At 40.7% G+C, this 26681-nt stretch overlaps 1 pseudogene; it reads right to left on the bottom strand.

Moving 5' to 3' along the window:
- The window catches only part of LOC109699633 (glutathione S-transferase theta-2-like), a 74982-nt pseudogene extending 51099 nt beyond the window's left edge, over positions 1-23883 (bottom strand).
- Positions 23884-26681: the final 2798 nt, after the last annotated feature.

Here is a 26681-nt window from a genome sequence, read left to right as displayed (position 1 = left end):
GCAAAACCCCTTGTTCCTTCCTATTATTGCTTATACTCTCTCTACAACAAAATTAGAGATAAGGGCAAAATAGTTTCTGCTGGGTATTGAGGGGGGGAGCGGGAGGGGGTGGAGTGGGTGGTAAGGGAGGGGGTGGGGGCAGGGGGGAGAAATAAACCAAGCCTTGTATGCACATATGAATAATAAAAGAAAAATGAAAAAAAAAATTTTTTTTCTAGAACATGGACTGTTAAAACCCTGCCAATCTCCCTGTAACACTCCTATCTTACCTTAGTAAAACCAACAGGAGAATATAGGATGATACAAGATCTGCAATTGGTAAATGAGACTGTGGTTCCCATTCACCCTCTAGTGGCTGATCCATCCTATCCCAAATACCTGAAGACAGTAAATGGTTCACCATCTTGGACTCAAAGGATGCCTTCTTTACCGTCTCCTTGCACCAAGACTCCCAATACCTTTTTGTTTTTGAGTGGGAAGATCCGTTTACAAGGGAAAGACAATAGTATATGTGGACAGTAGTGCCCCAGGGATTTCAAGGTATCCCTCACCTTGAAAGGATTTAAGAGACCTTCGTATTAAAGAAGGGGGACTTCTTCAATATGTAGATGACTTCCTGATATGTAGTCTAACCCAGGATATTCCCAATGCCAACACTGATCTGGCTCTTAATTTCTTAGCTGATATGGGATATAAAATTTCTAAAACCAAGGGCCGATTCTCCTTACAGGAAGTTCACTATCCAGGTTACATCCTTATGTGAACTGGGGCCTGGAGATTGTCAGCTGAAAGAATAGAGGTCATCTGTACCCTAACGATACCATTGACCAAACACAAGTTCATTTTGGGGAATGACGGGGTTCTGCCGGAGCTGGATACTCAACTTTGGAGTCATAGCAAAGCCTCCATTTGAGGCCACAAAGGGGTAGATGATGAGCTTTAAAATGGACTGGAGAAACAAACCACGCCTAGAAAACACTAAAGAAGGCTCTCGCTGAGGCCCCAGCCCTAGCGATTCCCAATTTAACAAAACCCTTTGTACTAGACTTGTCAGAGAGAAAAGGAATTGGGAGTGTTAACTCAAAAATGAGGAACAGGCCAGGTGCCATTGGCTCACACCTGTAATCCTAGGCACTCAAGCACAGCCTGGGATACTTACTCCCGTGAGCCAATCAAAGATTTAAAGCATCTTCTGGAGGAACCAAAAGTCTTCAATTTAAATGATAGGTATAAACGCTAATATGGATTATTCAGCTATATTTGTACCTCTCTCAGCCCCATCTCCCAAGTGCCACCCTTCTGCTTACTATAGAACCTTGGGACACTTCCTTTGGTCATTCTGCCTTATACTCCTCTTGGGACTGACCCCTGGCTTTGGCCAGCTCCTAAAGGATTTGACAAATCGTACCTATCCACTAACTACCCCAAGTCTCTTGCTCCTACCTCTAATTAAAACCACTGAGGTCATACTGTCCATAACCTTACTCAAATGGACAAAGAAAAATAGTGGATTCACCTATATGCTTCCTGTAAAACCCAGCTTCTGCCAGAAACCACAAGAAGCATTTCCCTAGGGCAAAACCAGTTTCTGTCAATGTATACCCCCTAAGTGGACCAACACATATGCTCCAGTATGCACAGCCCATGAAAGGGACACTACCCCTAAGTCATTAATCCTTTATTGCCCCAATTACAACAATAGTTCAAATCAGGAGGGCCATTCAACTTATCCCCTTTTAATTGGGCCAAAAACAGCTGCCAAAACAAACACAAAAACTTGAGTCTAAATTCCTCTCCCTTATATTACCAAAGATTATTTAAAAACCTTACTAGTAACCAAAAATTATTAAAAGCCATAGTCACACCACACTTTAAAATCAGATAAACTCTCTGACAGTGGTCACTTTTCAAAATAAAAATCTGGCAACAATCCTTAGATTTTTGGAAAATATTTGAGACTTGAGATCAGTCCCCCTAGGTAATGCACCTAACAGGGCCCCTTATGATTCTCCTGCCAGTGTTTGCACTTGGGTCATGCCTCTTTGACTTGCTAGCTGGATTTACCTCTTTAGAATCAAGGCCTGTAGGGGCCAAAATATGGCATGACAGGACTGTCAACTTTTGAGGACAGGATGCCCATAAACAATCTTGCCTGGGCTGGACAAAGATTCAGACAACAACACTCACTGTTCAAGTCCCCAGGGACAGCAATAGGAAAGGGACAATATTTCTGATAGGTAGGGTCTACAGTGCCTTGTGAGCTTGAAGCAGCTACCGAAGATGGACCACCACCTTCAACAATCCCAAAAAGCATTTTTGGAATGTTTTCTCTCAGCGGGAGTTTGAGGCAGGCTAAGTTAGGGATAGTCTGGGACTCAAGAGCTCCTCCCCCTAGCACACAGGTGAAAGGAGCCAGGGGATGACATAATGTCTCCCCACCTCCAAGTTCAAGGTGGTATAAAAACAACCTACTAAGAGACCCCAGCCCTTCTTTTTCTTCCCTTTCCTCACATGGCAGAGCGGGTGACTCCCCTTGCCTTGATAAAGCTATCCTACCTCACCCCATCCATGTGCTCTGCTAGGATTTTTCCATTTGGAGCACAAAAACCAAGATCTTCTGATCACAGACTGCACCAATGCCATTAACAACTCCTGTTTGCTGACCGTCACCAACATCAATTGATATCATTGCCACCATCAGATTGAGGAGTGTTGCAGAAGAAAGGGGAAGACAGGGACAGGAAGGAAGTGCCCATCTCCAGGCTTTAGGAAGAGAGCCAGACCGTGTTTTTTGCCAGCCATGAGGGCCACAACCTGCTCATTCCCACTGGGAAGGGACCTAACTGTACTTGGCTTGCTCAGGTGAAGATGGTGAACTGATTGAACTGATTCTGCTGACCTCAACCTGAGGTTCTTTCTCCTACCCATGGCCTGAATGCCCTTCATTTCTTCTTCTCCCACTGGAAATATTGACCCTCTAGGTGCAGCCAACAATCTGTCCATCCTCCCTCATTGAGCCAACTGGGATGCTATCCATAAATTCCTGGAGTCTTGGTATTGATAACACGGAGTTTTAACTCTAACCACACACACCAGGGCCTCCTTCAGAACCATGAGGGAAACTATGACCTAGTAATGCTAAGACACTCTTGGCCCAAGTACAGACCTCTTAGGGTAAACAATTGGCATTTTAAATCTAGCACTTTTGTCATTTTCTTCTGTGGGAAAAGTATTCATACCTACAGAGAGATCGATGTTTTTTTTGTGGTACTGGGGTTTGAACACAGGGCTTCACACTTCCTATGCAGGTGCTCCACCATTTGAGCTACTCCACCAGTGTTGAGATCAAATTTTATTAAATTACAGTCTATTTCCACAGAAAGCTTGTTGCAAACAGAAACTCAGATCATCATTTGTGTACATTGTTATTCATTTGGTTTATGAAAGCCTGCAGAAGCGACCAGAACCTATTTCAGAAGGACATTAAGGAAATTTTCCTGTTCCATGGCTACAGTTCTATCAATTCACAATGCCTGGCCTACTTTTGGGTGTCCTAGGAAGAAGCCACATGCCCACACTTAGGTTTAATCCCTTAAGCAAATCTATGGCTCCTCTGCTCATTTTATAGGGTTTCTTGCCAAGTGTACAGAAACCACAGCCAGGTGCAGTGATGGGAGAGAGATTTTCTCCATGGGCATGGTATTCCCTGTTCTTAGTCACATTATCTGATGGTCGACATTGGAACTTCATGGAGAAATGGGACTGAATTTCCCTCAACTTTGCCTGCAGAATCTCCTGTCTCAATTAAAATCTGATTTGCATATGTCTATAATCATGCTGAAATGATGACTACATTTTTTTTATTAAAAACATTGACACTGGCAACGAGAGGGGCATTTATATCTAGTAAAACACAAACACACAAAAACTCACTCACATAGAGATACACACAGAATCAAACCACGTGAATCCCACCCCGCAAACATAGCACCCCACTACCATTAATAATTATCAATTAATTAATTAAAAAGTTAATTAATAAATAATTAACATTGATGTTAACACAGTCATTTCCAAGGACTACAGAGACTGTCCAAAGTCTTTTATCTGGAAAATGAATTTCTATCACCACACCCCAACTCTGATTCACAGCAAGAAGCTAGAATTAGGGTTGCTTGGCACTCAGAAGTCACCAAGACCATTTTACCCTTCTCAACATGTAGATGATTCATTCATTAGCAGGGAGAGATTCCACAGTACACACCATTGTCTATTTCTGGGGTGCTCACCTATAACTACAAAGAAGGAATCAAAATGAAGATCTAACTATGCTGTGCCTTTTGTGCACAGGACTTTTGTTCACTTGATGACATTAGAAAACCAGATCGGAAACAATAGTCAAGTCAACAAAACACAGCAAAACACAAAGACAAGAAGACAGCAGCATGCACTGGTGGCTCACACATGTAACTCTAGCTACTTGGGAGTCTGAGTCAGAAAGATCACAGTGTGAGACCAACCTGGGCAAATAGTTCACGAGACCCCCATTTCTAAAATAACCAGAGAAAAATGGACTAGACCTGGAGTATGGCTCAAGTGGTAGAATGCCTGCTTTACAAATGTGCGACTCTGGGTTTTAACTCCAGTTGAGAGAGAGAGAGAGAGAGAGAGAATGAGAATACAACTTACTCACACCAAAAGACACAAGTTCTTCATTGGTGATGTATGTCTCAAGTCAACTTTGTTTACCAACTACAAAATTCCCTTCTAAGAAGAAAATTGCTGCTGAGGAAAAAGCTTGTTAACATACTGTTTATAATGTGCTATAATTTTTGATTGTTTTGCAGGAATTTGAACTCAGGGCCTCATGCTTGCTAGGCAGGCATTCTACCACTTGAGCCACACCTCCAGTGCTATAGTTTTCTAATGTTGCCTTGAATCAGGTCTCATTTGTTAAACAGACTCTCTCTTGAAATTCCCATCGCCAAGGAAATTATGCATATCATTTGCAATATCCTCATGCTTGGTAGGCAGGTGCTCTACCATTTGAGCCACACCTGCATCCCTTTTTACTTGGTTTTTTTTTTTTTGACACAGACATAAATCCATGAAGGTACAGCCATTTGATTTTTGACAAGAGTTCAAACATTCATGGGAGAAAAGACAGCCTTTTCAACAAATGGTGCTGGGAAAACTAGATACCCACCTGTAGAAGATTGAAACGGGCTGGGATGTAGCTCAATGGTAGAGTTGCCTAGCATGTGTGAGGCTCTAAAAAACAAAAAGACCCAAAAGATTGAAACTAGATCCCAGAAAGGAAAGCTAACAGGATGTATTAGAGTTCTATGTTTGCTATAATAAAACCACAAACTAGGTGGCTTAAAAGATATTCTGTCAAAGTTCTGAATACTAGAACCTTAAATCAAGGTGTTGGCTAGACCATGCTCTCTGTGAAGACTCTAGAGAGTTGGTTCCATGCCTTTCTCCTAGTTTCCAGCGTTACTGGAAGAACTTGGCATTCCTTAGTTTGTACCTGTTTAAAAATGTACCGAGAATTTGGTTTTATTCATGTATATTGAGGATAACAGATCACAAGCAATTGCCATCGACAGAAGATACTTTGTTTCTCACAATTCCTAAGAAAAGAGAGAGGACATGGTACAGTCTGCAGGGCCACATGGAGGAAGAAGCAGGGCTAGTAACGGGCAAAAGAAAGGCAGGCAAAACATAGGCAAAAGGCTGAATACCTGATAGCTGGGGAGAGAAGAATCAGTTTAGTGACTGAGTGGCAAGGGATCTACAAAGAGAGAGAACATAACCCGGAAAATAATAGAGCTAGGCACATTCTCCTATATCCAATTAAGCCAGGCTCTCATCCCTGGGACTAGGTCAGTCCAATAGAATGATTGAGCCTCATTTATCTTATGGACGGTGTGACAGTTTGTATATGGCTTGAATGAGTCTCCTATAGTGTGGCAATGTTAAAAGATGGTTTGCCTGGTGAGAGGAGCTTAGATCATTTGGAGATGCTGCCCTTGGCGGAGATGAACGTGGTTTTCACGGGACCTTAGGTTGGTTCTTACTAGGGGATTGTTATAAAAAAAAAAAGAGTAAAGCAGGATTCATAGGCAAGTATCTATAGTCCCAGCATTTGGGAGGCTGAAGCAGGAACCAGAAACTAGCCTGAGAAACTCCACCTGTGGAGTCAAAGCACAAGGACTGATTCCAACATGACCCTAGTATGTCATCTAGGAATCATCCGGCTCCATACCTGTTTTTGGTTTTGGTTTTGCAGCACTGGGGTTTGAACACAAGGTCTCTACTGTTGGAGCCACATCCAGCCCTTTTTTGCTTTAGTTATTTATCAGAGAGGGTCTTGCACTTTTGCCTGGGCCAGTCTTGTACTGTGATCCTACGATCCCCACCTCCCAAGGAGTCAAAATTACAGGCATGCAGCATCATACCTAGCTTATGTGTTGAGGAAGGGTCTTGCTAACTTTTTGCACAGGTTGGCCTCAAACCAGGATCTTCCTATCTTCCTCCACACCCTGAGTGGCTGGGTTGTTTTGGGTTTTTTGTGATGATCCGTATGTAGCCGAGGCTGACCTGGAACTTGTTATGTAGCTCAAGCGGGCCTCAAACTCGTGATCTCCCTGCCTCAGTCTCCTAAGTGTCGGAATTACAGGTGTGTACTACCACATGCAGCTACCATACCTATTATTAACACAAAAGAAAAGGTTTATCCATGTCCAGTCATTTCATCAAAGTGAGAAGAAGAGTGACATTCTTTTCTTGCTTCTGAATGTCATACCCTGCCATACCAATTTTCCAGAGTTGGCCCAACAGGTGCTGACATTGGCAGGAATCAAAATGGTTCGAATTCTCTTGGCATGATCTAGATAATAAGATAACAAGCAATCAGGTTGATTAAAGTGGCTAAGGGTTGAAGAATGGGTGTAAAGTGTTGTCAGGTCCATTTAGAAAGTAGGGTGGGTTAATGAGTCAATAACAGGATGGCGAGTGGCTCAAGTAGTAAGAGAGCCTCCCTGAGTTCAAACCCCAGTGCCACCAAAATAAATAAATAAATAAAAGAGTCAATAAGAATTCCATACACCAGAGATGCTTGCACACCCATGTTTATTACAGTGTTATTCACAATAGCCAAGCTATGGAAACAGCCCAAATGCCCTACAACTGATGAATGGATCAAGAAAATTTCTGTAATCCTAGCTCATTTCTGTAATCCTAGCTGCTCGGGAGGCGGAGATCAGGAGGATCAGGTTTCAAAGCCAGCTCAGGAGGGAAAAAAAGTGAGACCCTATTTCAAGAATACATCATACAAAAAAAGGGCTGGTGGAGTGGCTCAAGCTGTAGAGTGCATGCCTAGAAAGCATGAGACCCTTAGTTCAAACCCCAATGTCACCAAAAAAAGGGGGAAAAAGAGTAAAGCATAATTTGAAAGAGAGCCAGTAGTGAAGGATAAAAAAGAGAATAAGATACGTTGTTGTTGGAGACCAGGCATGGCTCCTGGACTGGGAAATAATGGAGCTTGCAGAGCTTCTCCATACTAGGAGCTTGCAAAGCCTCTCCTATCATATTTTTCCCAGCTCTTGGTGTCTTGACCTCTGTTCCCGCATCTCCTTGAAGAAAACAACCTGCTGTGTCTGCATACCAGCCCCCTGAGGCAAAACTAGATAAAGTACCAGAACTGTTTGGAGACTCCCTGAGGCCAGATTAATCAATACCTTAGATAAGGTGTCCTGTGTGCCTCTGTTTATCTTTTAGGTCTATCTCCCACATATGAAAGAAAATATTTGACCTTTGTCTTTTTCAGCCTAGCTTACTTCACTGAACATGATGATCTCCAGTTCCATCCATTTACCTGCAAACAACATAATACTCATATGTGCATATATGCATACATACACATACATTTTCTTGATCCACTCATCAGTTGTAGGGCATTTGGGCTGTTTCCATAGCTTGGCTATTGTGAATAGCACTGTAATAAACATGGGTGTGCAAGCATCTCTGTTGTATCCAGATTTATATTCCTTCAGATATATACCCAGGAGTAGTATTGCTAGACTGCATGTTACTTCTATTTTCAGTTTTTTGACGAACCTCCATATTGCTGTACACAGTGGTTGCACTAATTTATATTCTCACCAACAATATATAAGGGTTCCTTTTCTCCAGCATCCTAGCCAGCATTTGTGTTGTTTGTGTTCTTGATGCTAGCCATTCTAACATTGAGATGGAATCTTACTGTGATTTTGATTTGCATTTCCTTTAAGGCTAGAGATGTTGAATGTTTCTTCATGTGATTTTTGACCATTCATACTTCTTCCTTTGAAGAAGTTTTGTTCAGTTTATTTGCCCATTTCCTCATCAGGTCATTCATTCTTTGGGAGTTTAGGTTTTTTTGATCCCACCCCTGCAAATTCTGGTTATTAACCCCTTGTCAGATGTATAGCTGGCAAAATTTTCTCATTCTGTGGAATGCCTCTTCAGTATGGTGATGTTGCAGAAGCTTTTTAGTTTCATGTCATCCCATTTGTCAATCCCTTCTCTTAGCTGCTGAACCATTGGAGTTCTATTTAGGAAGTTATAGCCTATGCCTATATGTTCCAGTGTGCTCCCTACTCTTTCTTCCACTAGTTTCAAAGCTTCAGTCCTTATATAAAGGTCTTTGAATTGACAGTTGTACAGTCTGAAAGACAGGGATCTAGTTTTAGTTGTCTACATGCAAATATCCAGTTTTCCCAGCACAATTTATTAAAGAGGCTTTTTTCCATCAAATGTTTTGAGCACCTTTGTCAAAAATCAGATGGCTGTAGCTGCATGCATTTATGTCTAGATATTTTATTCTGCTCCATTGGTCTTCATATGTGTTTTTGTGCTAGTACCATGCTCTTTTTATTTCTATGACTCTGTAGTATAGTTTGAAGTCAGGTATTGTGACACCTCCAGTATTGCTCTTTTTGCTCAGTATTACATTGACCAGTCATGGTCTTTTGTGGTTTCATATGAACTTTAATGTTGAATTATCAATCTCTATGAGGAATGTCAGTAGAATTTTGATGGGGAATGTGTTTGAACATATAGATCGCTTTTATAGTATAACCATTTTCATGATATTAATTCTGTCAATTCATGAATGTGGAAGATCTTTCCATCTTCTGATGTCTTCTTCAATTTCTTTCTTCAGTGGTTTAGTTTTCATTGTATAGGTCCTTTATGTCCTTTGTCAAGTTTATTCCTAGGTATTTTTTAAGGCTATTGTACATGGGATTGTTTTCCTAAATTCTTTCACAGTGGGATCATTGTTGGCATATAGAAAAGTTACTGATTTTGTATCCTGCTATTTTGCTAAAGGTGTTTATGATCTCTAAGAGTTTTTAGGGTATATCTTTTAGGTATAAGATCATGTCATCTATAAGTAGGGATAGTTTGCTTCCTTTCCTATTTGAATTCATCTTATTTCTTCTTACTGTGTTATTGCTCTAGCTAGGAATTCTAAAACTATGTTGAATAAGAGTGGAGAGTAGACACCCTTGTCTCATTCCTGACTTTAGAGGAGATGGTTTTAGTTCTCCCCCATTTAGTATGATGTTGGCTGTAGGTTTGACATGTATAGTCTTTAGTATGTTGTGGTACATTCATTCTACTCCTAGTTTCATAAGAGCTTTTATCAAGAAAGGAAGTTGAATTTTGTCAAAAGCTTTTTCTGTATCTATTGAAATGATCATGTGATTTTTGTCCTTGTTTCTGTTTATATGCTGTATTACATTTATTGATTTGTGTATATTGAACCATCCCTGCATCCCTGGAATGAAATCAACTGAATCATGGTGTATGATCTTTTTGATATGTTGTTGGATTCAGTTTGCCAGTATTTTATTAAGAATTTTTTGCATCTATGGTCATTAAGAAGACTGGCTTATAGTCTCTCTTTTTTTTTGCTGCATGCTTATGTAGTTTTGGAATGAGTGTAATACTGCTTCATAGAATGAGTGTGGTAGTGCTCTTTCCCTTTCTATTTCAAGGAAAACTTTAGGAAGTTTTGGTGTTAGCTGTTCTTTAAAGATTAGTACATTTATGCAGTCAATATATCAGGTCCTGGACTTTTCTTTGTTGGGAGACTATTACTGCTTCAATCTCATTGCTTCTTATAGATATTTAAGTGGTTTATATCTTCTTGGTTCAATTTTAGTAGATCAAGTGCATCTAGAAATATGTCCATTTTCTCATTTATTTGAATATAGGTTTTAAAAGTCCCACATACTGCTCTGGATTTCATTGATAATTGTTGTGATATATACTTTTTCATCTCTAATTTGATTAATTTGGGTCATTTTCCCTCCTCATTCTAGCCAGATTTGCTAATGATTTATCAATCTTATTTATCTTTTCAAAGAACCAACTTTTTCTTTCACAGTGATTCTTTGTATGTTTTTTTTTTTTGTCTCTAGTTCATTAATTTCTGCCCTATTTTTTTTTGGTGGTACGGGGATTTGAACTCAGGGTCTCACACTTGCTAGGTATGCACTCTACCACTTGACCCACTCTGCCAGTCCTTGGGGCCCTTGTGTATGTGTGTGTGTGTGTGTGTGTGTACACGCATGTGTCTGTGTGTGTACACTCATGCATGTGTGTGTGTGTGGGCATGTGCATGTGTGTGTTGGTTATTTTTGAGGTAGGGTCTTGCAAACTATTTGCTTGAGCTGGCTTCAAACCATGATTCTTCTGATCCCTACCTCCTGAGTAGCTAGTATTACAGGTGTTAGCCATTGGTTCCCAGTCTCTACCCTAATTTTTATTATTTCTTCCCATCTGCTAGTTTTGGATTTGTCTTGTTCTTTTTTTTTTTTTTTTTTTTTTTAAGAACTCAAGGTGCATCATTCGGGTATTTATTTGTGATCTCTGTTTTTTTTATATAGGTGCTCAAAGCTATAAACTTTCTTCTCAGCACTTCCTTTGCTGTGTCCTAAAGGCCCTTGTAGGCTGTATTTTCATTTTCATTAGATTCCAGGAATTTTTTGAATTCCCTCCTTGTTTCTCCAATGACCACTGAATGTCTTGTTCAGTCTCCACGTGTTTGAATATTTTCTGTGGGTTTTTTTGCAGTTGAGTTCTGTTTTTTGTTCCATTATGATCTAAAAGAATATAGGGGATTATTTCAACTTTGTTACATTTGCTAAGACTTGGTGAAGTGGCTCAAGTGGTAGAATGCCTGCCTAGAAAGCATGAAGCCCTGAGTTCACACCCCAGTGCCACCAGAAAACAAACAAACCAAAATTTGCTAAGACTTGTTTTGTGTCCTAAAATAAGATCTGTTTTGGAGAAAGTTCCATGGACTGCTGAGAAGCATGTACTGTGTAGTAGCTAGATTACTCTGTAGATACCTGGTCATTTGGTCTGTCATGTCAATTAATTCTGAAATTTCTTTGTTAATGTTTTGTTTGTATCCCCAATCTATCTGTGAGAGTGGAGTACTGAAGTCTCCCACTATTTTTGTGTTGGAGTCTATCTGTGCTTTTACATCCAATAGTGTTTCTTTTAATGTAGTTGGGTACAAAGACATTTGGCCCATATATGTTAAGAATTGTTATTTCCTTTTAATGGATTGTTCCCTTTATTAATACACAGTGACCATCATTGTCTTTTCTGACTAACCTGCATCTGAACTCTGCTTTATCAGATATGAGTATAGCTACTCTTGCCTGCTTCCAGGATCCATTTGCTTGGGAGATCTTTTTCCACTCTTTCACTCTAGGGCAGTATTTGTGTTAGTGAAGTGCTTTTCTTGTAAGAAATAAATGGTTGGGGTTATTTATTTTGTTTTGTTTTGCAGTACTGAGGTTTGAACTCAGGGCCTTGCACTTGCTAGGCAGATGCTCTACCACTTGAGCCATGCCACCAGCCTGGGTCTTGCTTTTTTTTTTAATTTTTATTGTTTTATTATTCATATGTGCATACAATGCTTGGGTCATTTCTCCCCCCTGCCCCCACCCCCTCCCTGGGTCTTGCTTTTTAATCCAACTCACCATTCTTTGTCTTTTGATTGGGGAATTGAGGCCATTTGGTGTTAATATTGTATAGTATTTCATCATTTTGTTGTTTTTCATTTTGTTACTTTCACCTTATTCGTTGTTTGCTAATCTACTTCATTAGAGAGATTCACTCTTTTTTGCAGTTTCCTGGCAGTGTCTATCATCATCTCTGTGTATGATTACTTTAAATATTTTCTGCAGTGCTGGTTTGGTGGTCATGAAATCCTTTAATTTTTGTTTATTGAGGACGGCTTTTATTTCTCCTTCATCTATAAATGATAGCTTTGCTGAATAGACTAGTCTAGGTTGACAATTGTTTACTTTTAGAATTTCAATTATATCATTTCATGCCCTCCTAGAATTTAGACTTTGTGTTGAGAGATCTGCTATTACTCTGATAGGATGGCCTCATAGCTCTTTTGTAGTTTTCGATAGTCCTTCTTTGTTCTATATATTTAGTGTTTTGTTATAATAAGTCTGGGGGTGTTTCTTATTTGATCAGGTGTTTTGAAAATCTTCTCTACCTGGGTGTGCCTCCCTTTCACAAGATTGGAGAAGCTTTGTATTATGTCACATAATAAGATAACTTATTATATATAATATATATTATTGTATCTATTATTTGTTATATTATTGATGTAATTCTTATAGTAATAATGTATAATTATACAATATATAATAACATGTAATTAATATTTGTTATATAATATGCTACTTATTGATAATAATGATAATTTATTATATAGGTTATCATATGGTATAATTATGTTATTATATGGTATAAAAACTTATTCATTTGGGATAATGAGCTTTTCATTCTCCAAAGTTCAACTTGACTTTTTCAGAATTTCCATACCTTTACTGAGTTCATCTTTCGTATCCTGCATTGTCTTTTTTATTTCTTTCAGATGTTTATTTGAATTCTCTCTGACTTCAGTTGGTTGTTTATATATATATATATATATATACATGTATCCTCTTTTAACTCATTCAGCTCCGTATACATCTCCATTTTTGTTTCATTGATCATTTTGCCATTGTTTTTTAATTCATTGTTTGAAATGTTTTCCTCTATTGTTTGAATCCTTTATTATAGTTGTTGACTTTTGAAGGAGAGATGTTGCCTCATTGCTTTATGTTTCTGTGTTGGGATTTATGCATCTGGGGTCATTTTTGTTTTGGGATTCCAGTCCCCTATGTCCCTTTAGTTGGGGATTTCTCGGGGATTATTTAGGCCTGCACAGTGGTGCGTCATGGTATATTTTCTTGTCACTAAACTGAGCAGGTTGTGACTCCGTAATCAGACAATTAGATTCAGTTCTCATAGTGCTGGGTGCCACACCCTGCTCCTCCCAGGGAGAGGTAACTTAGCTACTGAAGCTGTCACAGTTGATAAACCATAGCCTTGAGACTACGGCAATCCTTAAAGAAGACCAATCACTGTTACTGCTCCAATATCTTTAGAGGTATATTGCAGCAAAGATGAATCTTCATAATCTAGGAAGACCCAAGATAATAAAGGTGGTTCTGGGAAGAAGACAGGTGGGATAACTCTAATGGCTAATACAAGGTATTACCATACAAGGTATATGGTTTTATAAGGCTGGAAAGCGGGTGGTTAAACTTAATAGAAGGAGTTAATGAGAAATTAATGTGCGATAGAAGAGATCTAATTAACATTGTGTTAAACAGAGGTGGAAGAGAAATGAAGATTGAATAGACAATCATAAACAAAATAAAACAACAAAAAAGATGATCTGGCAGTCTATCTACAGCTAAAAGTATAGTAATAAAGGAGGACTGTGGGTAAGTAAACAGAGATAAAGGAACATATTAGCTAGAGAGAAGTTCTAGTTGTAGATGAGCAGAAACTATAAATGGGGAAGGGCGATAGGAAAGGGAAGATGATATGGTTTCAGATTGCATACTGAAAGGCAGATTTTGTGGCTCACATATGATGACTGGAGAGAAAAAGGAGGAAAAGTAGAACTAAAGTGAAAATGGGAGAGAGTGCAAAATTACCCAAGTCAGATGTGCAGAAAAAAATACAAATAAAAGTTAAAATATCCAAAACTTAACAATAACAACTTAACATAAAAAATATAGAATTTTCTGATATCGTTTTTTATTGTTGTGCTGGGTGTGGGTACATTGTAGCATTTACACGTGTTCTTATAATATGTCAAATATATCATACTTGACTTCACCCCCTCCATCATTCTCCTTTATTCTTCCCTCCCCCCCCCGGTTCTAATGTTCTTTTGACTGTTTTTACCCCATCAATGTCCTCGTCTTTTAGATCGCTAGATGGAGTCTAGTTAGGAACCTGACTTTGGAATGGTGTATGCTCACAGCAGTGTGCTCCTTTTCCAGTGCAACTGGGGGGCACAGTGGGAGAGTGTGTGTGTGAGATTTGGAGATCTGAATGCAATCTCCAGTGAAGGCTTTGGGAGTTTGGCCCCTCAACTTGCCAATCACACACCATTCCTCCCCGTAAATTTGCAGCTTCTTCCTCTCCCAAGACTACTCACAGTCTGTTATAACCTGGGCATAATCCTTTGTCTGATGTCTGTTTTGTTGGCACACTTGTGAGTGGGATGGGAAGTGCATACAGCCCAGAGCTCCCAACAAATATGCACTTCGCTGCCATTTCTTGGATGTGAGACAGGTAAACAGAGGAAGAGATACCATGGGACTTCAGATCCCATGTAACTTTTTCTCAGTGTATTTTACACTGAACTCCTTATCCCAGGCCAATGCTATCCTTTACAGTTGTAAATTGCAAAACAAGAAGCCTTGGGGTGATTCTGCCCTCTATTATCTGTCAGATTTTTAAAAAGCATGAATATTTATCACACTTCATGTATATGATTGAAATACCTAAGAGCTAGCTTAAGTGCATGTGCAGAGTAACTGTCCATAACCCTAGCCCGACCCATTCCCCACCCACAGGTTATCAGAGGTTTAAAATACCTTGAAACAGAGAGACAGTTCTTTTTTCCTGTTTCTCCATCCCACCTGGCTTTTTGTAATGCTTTTCCCTTACTTTTAATAAACTCTATTATCTCCCTTACTGCATTCTTTGATGTGGAACACAAAGTATGTAGAAATCTTCTGATCAGAGACTATACAGGAGCTTACAGCAGATGGAGCTGTGGTTGTCAACAGTGCTCCATCAGTTCTAAAGCCTCTATCCTTTGTCTAGGGTGGGAGTTTATACTCAGATGAGTCTGCTGCTGCCTGGATTCCTCCCAGGTTAGAGACTGTGCACTAGACCTTCCACAGCTTCTGCTTCCTATGCCACAGTAGCTTTTCTGCCCTGGGTTGCCAATCACAGTTTCTTTACCCTGAGCCATCTGTTGTGGCTTCTCTACTGTCCCCATTGGCAGCTGCTTCTCTGCCAGGGTTATGCAGCTTGTCTACCCCAGTCACCACAGTTTCTGTGCCCTAGACTGTGGGTTCTCCTTATTGTCATTCTTGTGAGATGTTAATGGATTCAAAACAAGTTTGCTACCAGCACCAGCCTTCTCAGCAGGTCTGCAGGAAATCAGGTATAATAAAAGATTTTCAATAAGATGTTTCCATGAGGAAGAAATCCAGGTGATGTCACTCCATAACCATTTGGCCACTGTCCTTTCCACATCCTTCATTTGGGGCATTTTAGATTTTTCTAAGGTGTGTGGTCACTTAGTCCAGTTTTTTGACAGACTTTTTCTGAAGTCATTATGCCTAAATTTTTGCATCCTACTTGTGGTGAGGATTGGGGGCAGTAAAGGGGTATGAGATTTTAAAGGTCCTCCAAAGAGTTTTGCAATCAAATGGCTAATTTGAGTTCTTCAGTCTAATTCAATGCCAAAATGAGAAATAATCTCCATTTTCCCACCACTGTAGTGCCATTGGCATATCTATTTGGATAGTATTCATTCTATTCACTGAGCATAAATAACCAAACAGTGAGAGTATCCTAAAGCTGGAGGAAAATCTTTGAAATCCATTTGGAGTGCCACAAAGGATCATGTGAGCCTTAGAGGACTTCCAGAGTTATGTTGGTTTCCTCCAGAAATTTGATGAGATTTATAAGTTATGCTCTGGGAAATAATTTGGTCAGAAATTTTGTGAATGTCAGGGCAGGACTAATTATCTTTTAAGTCTTTATCTACTCTCCATGTAGCCAGGTATGGTGGCACATGCTTGTAATCCTAACTAATCAGGAGACAGTAGGAAGATTTTGAGTTTGAGGCAAACCTGGGCAACTTAGTAAGACTCTGTCTCAAAAAGCCAACAAAACAAACAAATTATCCTCCATCTGTACACATGTCCCTTTTGATGGAAGATAATGTAAAATCAATGGTCAAAAGAAAGGGGACTATTCGAAGTCGTTTGGTCCAACATATAATCCATCTGATAGTTGCTAGACAGCCTTTCATAGCTATTTACATTTGCAAATTGTGAGGTATTTGACGATAATCAGTAATATCAGTCGAGGATAAAGGCAAATTTAAAAATTGTATGGAAAAGGGAGAGTACAATTGTGGCTGTGTATTTAGCAGTCATGTTAGTTTTCATTCTTTGGAAATATAGTGTCAGTCTTCTTAGTAGCTGCTGAACAATGAGCAATAGTAATTTTATTATGACGGTGGATAGCTTGTGCTATGGTTTGACTGTATCCCCCAAAAGTTTGTATGCTGGAACCTTCATTCCTCAATGCAGCAATGCTGGAAGGTGAGGCTTTGTGGAAGTTGTCTGGATTAATGCTTTTCTCAAGGTAGAGTCCCCACTCTCATGAAACTGAATTAGTTACTGTGAGAGTGAGTTGCTATAAAACAAAGATGTCCCTTGTTTTCATCTTTCACATGCCTTTCCATTTTCTACCATGACCTGAAGCATTATGAGGCTGTCACCAAATGCAGCTGCCAATATTCAACTTCTCAGTCTCCAGAACCATTGCTAAAATAAACCTCTTCCTGTATGAAATACAAAGTCTCAGCACCTGTTATAACAACAGGAAACAGACTAAGATGAGTATGATGGATGTTAAAAAAGCCTAAGGATATTGGGATGGTTTGACATATCAAGTGGTAGTATGGGCAAGACCTTGGGTTTAATTCCTAGTACCACACACATAAAAAATGGCATCCATAAAATTATAAGCAACAAGAAAAAATAGTGCAATCAAAAATGTGCGGATAATATAAACAGCCAACTCAACAGAAATGAAAACTAAGTAGTCAATAATCAGGGCTGGGGATGTAACTCATTGCCTACCATGCACAAGGCCAAGGGTTCAATCCCCAGCACTTCATGAAAAAAAAAAGCTCACTCACTAAATATAGGAAAATGAGAAATTAAAGTTACAATGATTGTTATGTTACTGCTCTATGGGGTGTTCCAGATTCAGTTCTTGGGTACCGTGTATAAGATTATTATGCTACTCCAGTGCAGCAGAAGAATCATGCAGCAAAAGAACCACAAAGAAAAGAAAGATAGTAAAGAGTGATTTATTAGCAAAGCTTAAGTACAACTTAAGGTGTGTGGCAGGCAGTTGGATGAGATGCAACTGCCTAAACATGGACTATACACCTCACGGGTGAGGTGGGCAGTTGGATAAGGGCCAAATGATGGAAAGATGTTGAGGCTTGGGGTTTCATCCAATAGGGTGGGGTTACTAGGTGGTGTGAAACTGAGGCCTTTCTCTATGGCCCTTCCCCAAATGATTTGGTGACTGCATAGAGACTGCTTGGGTGCAGGAAGTCATAAACTGTGCCTTTGATCTTCTTTGCCCTTCCCAGTTTAACCTTGAATGGGGAGGGGGATCCATAAGCATATAGGGTCATTGTCTTAATTGTCAGCCATTATGTTAAGTGTTGGTCCAAGTTAGGGCCATTAGGGGTTTGCAGGTGCCTTTGCTAAGAATGGCATCCCATATTCATCAGGTTGGAAGTTTAATATGCTATTACGATCATTATATCTAAATACTCATGACAAGAGAATGGAACCCAATCTAGGGTGAAAATGAGTGAATTAAGCCTACATTTCTGTGTGAGAGCATCTCTGCAAACCATGGCAGAAAAGACAAGCCATGAAGCTGGGTACAGGATCGTAAACACCCACATTCAACTTTAAACATGAGATTCCCAAAAGTGGTTTCTTCAGTAGAGGCTGAAGTGAAAGTACCTGAGGGTGTCATTTCTATTTGACCCAATTTTGAGGGGGGCTTGTATAGGACTATTGTATATTACTCTTTATTATGATATACTGAGGAGGCAGGGTAAGATGGCAGATTAGAAGCATCCACTGCTTCAACAATGAATGAGATGAGTCAGGTAATACAGGAGAGGCTATATTCTGAAGAGAGAAGACCTTTGGGAATCACAAAAGAGGCAGCAGGGCAGCAGAAAACCACAAAGAAAATGAGACAAAAGAAAGCAACAAACAGCACCAAGCCCATCCCCAGCTTCTGGAGGGATAAAACAGACAGCTCAGGTGATGGACTGCCAATTCTAGAAGCAAAATAAGTCTACAACTCCTACAAGTCTTAAACTGTGATTTGTCAGTGATGGGTCTACAGTGGAAGACTAACCTTGGTGAAGAAAGGCATTCTGTCACTCCCCTTCTCTCAGAGGATGATGGCAAGGTGCCATTGTGAGAGAGAGCCTATGTTTTTGAGACTGAGAGTCTGGTGGCTGATAAACAAGGAACACTTATGTCTCAGGGAGTCTTGGGACACTCTGTCCAGTCTGGGTGGGAGACAGGAGAGGTGGTCAATTTGATGAGAGGGTTTTATGTGGCCCCATAGAGAAGCTCAAACTGCAGGGAGCTATGAGGGCACAACAGGATGCCATGGGGGGTGAGGATGGTCCAGAGGCCTCACCCATTCTGGCCAGGAGTGTCCCATCACCTGAGGCTAGGGCAGAATTAAAGAACTGAGTCTGTGGCTAGCTGGCTTAGTATTCTGCCTCCAGGATCTGCTTCCTGGCTGCCTGTGTTGATTGTTAGATAGGTCAGAGCCCTATGCCTAAACCCAGCAAATCCTGTGAATCCCACAGTCTCTTCCCTCCTCATAGGGAGGAGAACCGTCAGGCAGGGCCTGAAAGCACTGAGACCTGCCCCTGGGCACAGCATCCTGATGTTTGTTTGTTGACAATCAGGACTGAGAGTCCAAATGCAGACCCCCTGAATAACGGAACTTCCACATCCTCCTTCTCCACAGAGGGAAGTGAACTGCTGGACAAAGTTTATAAGCATTGAGACCATTATGCAGAGCAAATAGGTTTCTCAGTTCTCCCCTAGCCAGTACAAAACTAATTGTCCTGTTTGTTCTTCCCACTCTCTGACACATTCTGGGTTCACCCTAAAGCTTGGAAGATTGCTGCCACTGGGGACACAACCTGGCAAGGGCGGGGGAGTGGGAACATGTGGAGTAAGTAGGAATCTGCCCAGCTCACAAGCTGTAAAGCTCCCTGTAGCCAACAGCCGCTCACAGTACAAAAAGAAGGGACGCCACTATGTGAAGAGCAGCCCTGAAGTAGACAGCTGACCCTTCTGCAACAGACTCCAGCTGCTTTACTTTGATCTGAGCAGAGCCGGGGACCAGGTCCAGTGTCCTGAGCGCTGGGCAAATGCTCAGCTATTGAGCCACAGCCCCCAGTTCAGCAGTGAGAAATAGAGAAATTGCACAAAAACACTGCCACTACACGGAAAGACTACAGGTGGTTCAAATTTCCAACCAACAAATTGGCCTCAGATGCATAAATTCCAGTATAGAAACATAAATAATATGAAAGGCAAGGTAACATGTCTCCTCCAATAGTGAATGGGTGAAATTTTAAACAATGAACTCAAAAGAGCAATGATAAGAATGACTCAGCTGAGTTTTTTTGAGTTATTGAACTGTTCACTTCCAGGATTTTGATTTTTTTCAGGATTTCTACATTCTTAATGAATTCTTCCTTCATATTCTGCATAGTCTTCCTTATTTCATTCAGTTGTTTATTTGAATTCTGAGATCATTCCATTGTTTATTTGTGTCCCTTTGAATTCATTTAGGTACTTATCCATGTCCTCTTTAATTTAATTTAATTTAATTCTTATTGTTGTAATCACTAGTAAACACAAAATTCCAGATTCTTATATCCTCTGTGGGTGCATCTAGGCAGGATTCGTAGACATAGTGAGGATGATAACAAAAGTTGATTTAGGTTAGAGAAAGGAGTTACAAGAGGCCACGGTGGACCAGGTGGAAGCCAGAAACAGAGAGTGACAGAGCTCCCTCTGTTTTGAGGCATTTCAAAAAATCATGCTAATCCACAGGGAAAACCCTGGGTGGTTTTTGATTACCAATAATTGACAAATGGGAAAGGGTTTGGGTGGATCCCAGGCTAGGGTGATGGACCACACTAGGGTGTGACCATATTCATGTTTTTATCTGAGGGATAATGGAGAGTGGAATCACCCCAAGACTTTTTTGTCATACAGTTTACAATAGCAAAGGATACCACTGAGCTGAGATAAGGAGTTTAGCATGAAATGTGGAGAAAATAAGTTATATACCACAACATAATAACGGGAATATATGACAAACCTATAGCCAACGTCATACTAAATGGAAAAAAACTAAAACCATTTCCTCTAAAGTCAGGAATGAGACAGGGATGTCCACTCTCCCCACTCTTATTTAATATAGTACTAGAAATCCTAGCCAGAGTTATGAGGTAAGAGAGAGAAATAAAAGGGATTCAAATAGGGAAGGAGGAAGTGAGACTATTTTTATTTGAAGATAATATGATCCTATACTTAAAAGACCAGAAAGATTCTGCCAAAAATCTTTTAGATCCGATTAAAACTTTCAGCAATGTAGCAGGAAATAAAATTAATATATAAAAATCAGTAGCTCTTTTATATACCAACAACGAAAGAATCAGGACCTCATAGTCTCAAAAAGTATATCTAGGAATAAGCTTAGCTAAAGAGGTGAAAGACCACTACAATGAAAACTATAAAACCTTGAAGAAAGAAATTGAAGACGCCAGAACATGGAAAGACTTCCCATGTTATGGAGTAGCAGAATTAATCTTGTGAAAATGGCTGTACTACAGAAAGCAATGTACAGATTCAATGCAGTCCTCACCAAAATCTCCATGTCATCTTCACAAAAGCAGAAAAATCAATGCTGAGATTCACATGGAAACATAAAAGACTCAAACTAGCAAAAAGAGCAATGCTGGAGGTAGAATAAGATCAGGGTTCAAATTATAGTGACAAGCCAAACGCTGGTGGCTCACATTTATAATCCTAGCTACTCAGGAGGCAGAGATCAGGAAGATCAAGGTTCAAAGCCAGCCCAGGCAAATAGTTTGCCTGAAAAATGGCTAACACGAAAAAGGGCTGAGTGTGTCTACCTAGCAAGCATGAGGCCCTGAGTTCAAGCCCCAGGGTTGAAAAAAAATTATAGGAACAAAAACAGCATGGTACTGGCACAAAAACAAACATGAAGACTAATGGAACAGAATAGAAGACCAGAAATAAGCCCACACAGCTATATACATCTGATTTTTCACAAAGGAGCCAAAAAACATATAGGCTCTTCAACAAATGGTACTGGGAAAACTGGTTATTTACATATAGAAGACTGAAACGACCCTTTCACCCTGTACAAAAAAAAAAATTCAAAATGGATCAAATGTCTTAATGTAAGATTTGAAACACTGAAACTATTACAGGAAAACACTGGGAGATATAGGCTTATGCAATTATTTTCTGTACAGGACTCCAATTGTCCAGGAAAAAAGAGCAAGAATAGACAAATGGGATTGTATCAAATTAAGAAGCACCAACACATCAAAGGAAACAATTACCAGCATCAAGAGACATCACACAGAATGGGAGAAAGTCTTCACCAGCTACTCTACAGATAAAAGATTAACATCCAGAATATACAAAGAGTTCAAAAATTAAACAGTGTGCTCCGGGCATGATTCAAGTGGTAGGGCACTTGCCTTGCAAACACAAGGCCCTGAGTTCAATCTTTTGTACCCCCCAAAAGAAAAATTAAACAGCAAAAGAATGAATAATTCAATTAATGAACTGAACAGACAGCTCTCAGATGAAGTACAAAGTTAATAAACACATGAAGAAATATTCAACATTCTTAGCCAAAAAGAAAATGCAAATCAAAGGTACATTGTGATTCCATCTCACCTCAGTCAAAATGTCAGTCATCAAGAAAACAAATAACAAATGCGAGTAAGGATGGAGGAAAAAGTCACCTTCGTATACTGTTTGTGGACATATAAACTAGTGTGACCACAGTAGAAATCAGTATGAAGGTCCATCAAAAAGTTAATAATAGACCTACCTTATGATCCTGTCATACCACTTTTGGTCATATATCTGCAGTGTAAATAAACACACAAGGGAGATACCTGCATACCCTTGTTTATAGCAGCACTGTTCACATGAGGCAAACTATGAAATCAGCCTAGATGTCCAACAACTGATGATCGAATAAAGAAAACGGGACTGGAGGTGTGACTCAAGCAGGTAGAGAACTTGCTTTGCCAGTGCAAAGCCTTGAGTTCCAACCCCAGTATTGCCAAAAAAAGAAAAAGAAAATGTTGTGTACGTATACCGTGGAGCATTACTCAGCCATAAAGAAGAATGAAATTATGTCATTTGTAGGAAAATGGATGGAACTGGAGATCATCATGGTGAATGAGATAAACCAAGCTCCAAAGTGATGACGTTGGTTTTGATGACAGGACTTGAGTATAAAAGGGAGGCTGTCTGGTGGGGGGAATCGGGAGAGTGAAGGGGAATGGAGAAGGTACCTGAGGGTGAAGACAGCATAATGAAACCCACCAAACATTTTGAAAATGTGGAAGGGCTAGATGTACGGTGCCAGTGGTAGAGCACTTGCCTAGCAACTGTGAGGCCCTGAGTTCAAATTCTGGTACTGCCCCCAAAATAAATAAATAAATATAAAATAATCCCTTTGGAGATAGGGGAAAGGGAAAAGGGAACTACGGGACTATAATAGAGTGAATGATTTGTTCCAGGCACACTGTATGCATCTATGGAATTACAGTGAAAACTCCTTGTACTTTTAATACATGCTAATAAATAGTACAAAGGACTCATTAAATAATAATACACTCAAGTCGCCATACTAACAAAAACTCCTTGCAAGACTAAAAATGAGCACATATAATCTTCTATGATGCATGACTCTTTTTTCTTTCTTTCTTTACACGTATATATATATTATTTAAGCAATCTTTTTTTGGGCGGGGGAGTGACTGGGGTTTGCTAGGCAGGCGCTGTACGGCTTGAGCCACACCTCCAGCCCTGTGTGTGTTATTTGTGGGAAGGGTCTCCATTGCAATCGCAATATTTCCATACAAACAAACAACTACAGGACTGCAGGATTCTCTGTCCCTGGAGGGCCCCACCCTTGCCTCCTGGAAGTCCTGCCCAGCGCAAAGCGTGCAGGGGATGGGATGGACCCGTTCTTGTTAAACTCAGTGAATTCTGCTACCCATCTGCAGACCTGTCAAAGCGTAGTTTGTTTAAATAGTGACATAGAATTAAATGAGCAACAGGGGTTGAAAAACAAGGCACTGCAGAGAACAGACTCACAGACCTCGCCAGCCCCACCCCTGTCGTGCGGCGCCCGCCCCTTGTGGCGCGCGTGGCCGGGTGGGGAGCGTTAGGGGACCGGTTACCGTGGCAACTGCTTGTTCCGAGAACCGCCGCAAACTGGTCGGTTAGGGGGCGGTGAGCACTGGCCACTGTGCCCAGGGCCTCCAAAGGTGCCGGGTGCCTGGGTCATTGCCAGACAGTCTCTGGGACTGAGGGGACTGGGATGGGAAAACCACGGAAAGGGAAGGAATGGGGGCAGCAGATCGTTTCGGATTAAGGGTAGAAGGCTAGAGGAGGAGACTCCAGCCAGTCCACCCCATACCTCTGGGTCTTCAGCAGGAATCTAGTGTCAGGCCCTGTCGGGTGGAAGGATCTATGCAGGATCCCAGAAGATGGAGACAGGGATGGATGTAAAAAGTGGAAGGGAAGAAAGGAAGAGGAAGAACTGGAGATTGGGGCAGGCTTCTCTGCAAAGCTGAGTCTCTGGCCTCGGTCCCCAGCCCCATATAAAGTATAATGAACCCCTGCTAGTTTTTAGAAGGTGTATAGTTTTTATATACAAGATGGAGCAGGGAAAGAAAGGGCTGACAAGGGGGTGTGGAGGACAGTAGGAAAAGAAACAAAAGCTCTGGAGTAGAAAGTGGCCAGGGAGGTTGATTTCTCATGTGGTTGGAAGTCTGACCACAGTTCTTTCTGGTGCCCAAAGCTCCTTAACCATGCTGAAACTTAGCTCTACCTTTAGGAGATCCTTACCTTTCAGTTAAGGAGAGGAAAGATACAGATGAACAGATGTCAGTGGGAGGTAAGAGGATACCATGAAGACCCAGCCTAGAACTAGACACGGTTTTAAGAGAAGTTTGTGTCCTTCTGTATGCCGGGAGCACATCAGTCCTATTTCAGGGCTTCTGGGTGTGGTAGACCTCAGTAAGATTCTGGACTGTAGGGTATAGGACCTCACCCTTAGTGATCCTTGTCAATAGATTACACATGGGACCCACTTCTTGGATTTGAGACATAAGCCCCTCCATCTTGATGTTGTTCATACTTTGTTAATCCTCCACCAGAGCACCTTGGGTGTAAGCCCACATTTCTGTGGTCTTCTCCCTACAGGAGCCTGCCATGACACCAGATGAATGGCTCCTGCCAGGAACATCCCAATGGGGAATTCGTTGAGCTCCCCAAGTTTTCTGAGGCTTCTTTAGTTATCTGTAAAATCCCCTTTGTAGGGTGGTTATACGGACCTACTAAGATACTGAAAGTGCCTTGGTCTTCCAAATCCAAGGAAAAGTCAGCCCATGTGGCTTCGAGAGCCACTGGGGAGAGGAAGGAAGGGGCTAGAGGGAACTTGTGGCCTCAGCTTGCTGCTGCCACATTGTCCTTGCTGTCCCATTTGCCAGGAGGGCTACATCAGCTTCATCAGCAGATGTGTTTACCCTTGTTTTCTCTGATTTCTGCCCTAAATCCAGAGATCTGGATTTGAAAGCTGGGTCTGTCACTTACTAGCTGAGTGATCTTGGGCAAGTCATATCAGCTCTTTTCTGGTTAAGTAGAGCTAAAGGGCCTGTGAATGAAACTATATAAACCACGGCATTTCTGGCTCCAGAGAGAAACAGTCACTGTGGGGGATAAGGAAGGAATATGGGAGTCCGAGACAGTTATTTTGTCACCAACTGGAATGGCCTTGGAACAAAACTTCATCCCTTATGTCATGCTGTGTCACCTTCAACACTGTCATCCTCTTATGCCTTAGCATTGGCCTTGGCCTCAGCTTCCTCATGTGTGACTTGAAGATGAATGATTCCCATAGGAATCAATAAGCTTAGGAAAAGAAAGCTGTTAGGTCATGTTAACAGTTTAAATGTATTAAGTGGAGTGTTCAGTTGTAAAAGGCATGGTGTGAGAATGGAGCCATGAAGACTCCACTAGCAGCTAAGAGTAAGGACGACCAATAAACCATTAAGGAGGTACAGAGTCTTGAGTGAAGAGTTGTGTGGAAAATGAGGCTGAATAGAAAATCAGGGCACTGTAAATAATAAGCAATTTTTTTAAAAAAGTAACTCTATAGACTTAAAAATCACAAGCAAAAGGTGACAACACAAACTCCAGGGGGCAAAAATCCTGACATTTATATAAACTGCCAGGCACGCCTTTACCTTTAAAATACTTTTTTAGCTATAGACTCTGGTCACTTTTTGGTGTGTGGATTTTGTAATTTTTCCTATAGAGAAGAGAGTATTCTGTTTTCTTTTCTCCTTGGCAGCAAGCATGTCCCTGAAGCCTTTTATGTACCAAGATATCTACAGTAGTTTTAAGTAGACAAAGAAGTGATTTCAAAGCACATAAATGTCCCACTAAACTCATTCAAAATGATCCTCTAGATGCGGGGAAAAAGGAACCCTCTTACACTGTTGGTGGGAATGTAAACTAGTACAACCACTCTGGAAAAAAATTTGGAGGCTACTTAAAAAGCTAGACATCGATCTACCATTTGATCCAGCAATACCACTCTCGGGGATATACCCAAAAGACTGTGACACAGGTTACTCCAGAGGCACCTGCACACCCATGTTTATTGCGGCACTATTCACAATAGCCAAGTTATGGAAACAGCCAAGATGCCCCACCACTGACGAACGGATTAAGAAAATGTATCTATACACAATGGAATTCTATGCAGCCATGAAGAAGAACGAAATGTTATCATTCGCTGGTAAATGGAATTGGAGAACATCATTCTGAGTGAGGTTAGCCTGACCCAAAAGACCAAAAATCGTATGTTCTCCCTCATATGTGGACATTAGATCAAGGGCAAACACAACAATGGGACTGGACTTTGAGCACATGATAAAAGTGAGAGCACACAAGGGAGGGGTGAGGATAGGTAAGACACCTAAAAAATTAGCATTTGTTGCCCTTAACGCAGAGAAACTAAAGCAGATACCTTAAAAGCAACTGAGGCCAATAGGAGAAGGGGACCAGGAACTAGAG

Source organism: Castor canadensis, chromosome 18 (assembly GCF_047511655.1).
Source record: "Castor canadensis chromosome 18, mCasCan1.hap1v2, whole genome shotgun sequence".
Classification (NCBI taxonomy): domain Eukaryota; kingdom Metazoa; phylum Chordata; class Mammalia; order Rodentia; family Castoridae; genus Castor; species Castor canadensis.
This window is presented reverse-complemented; position numbering and strand designations above follow the sequence as displayed.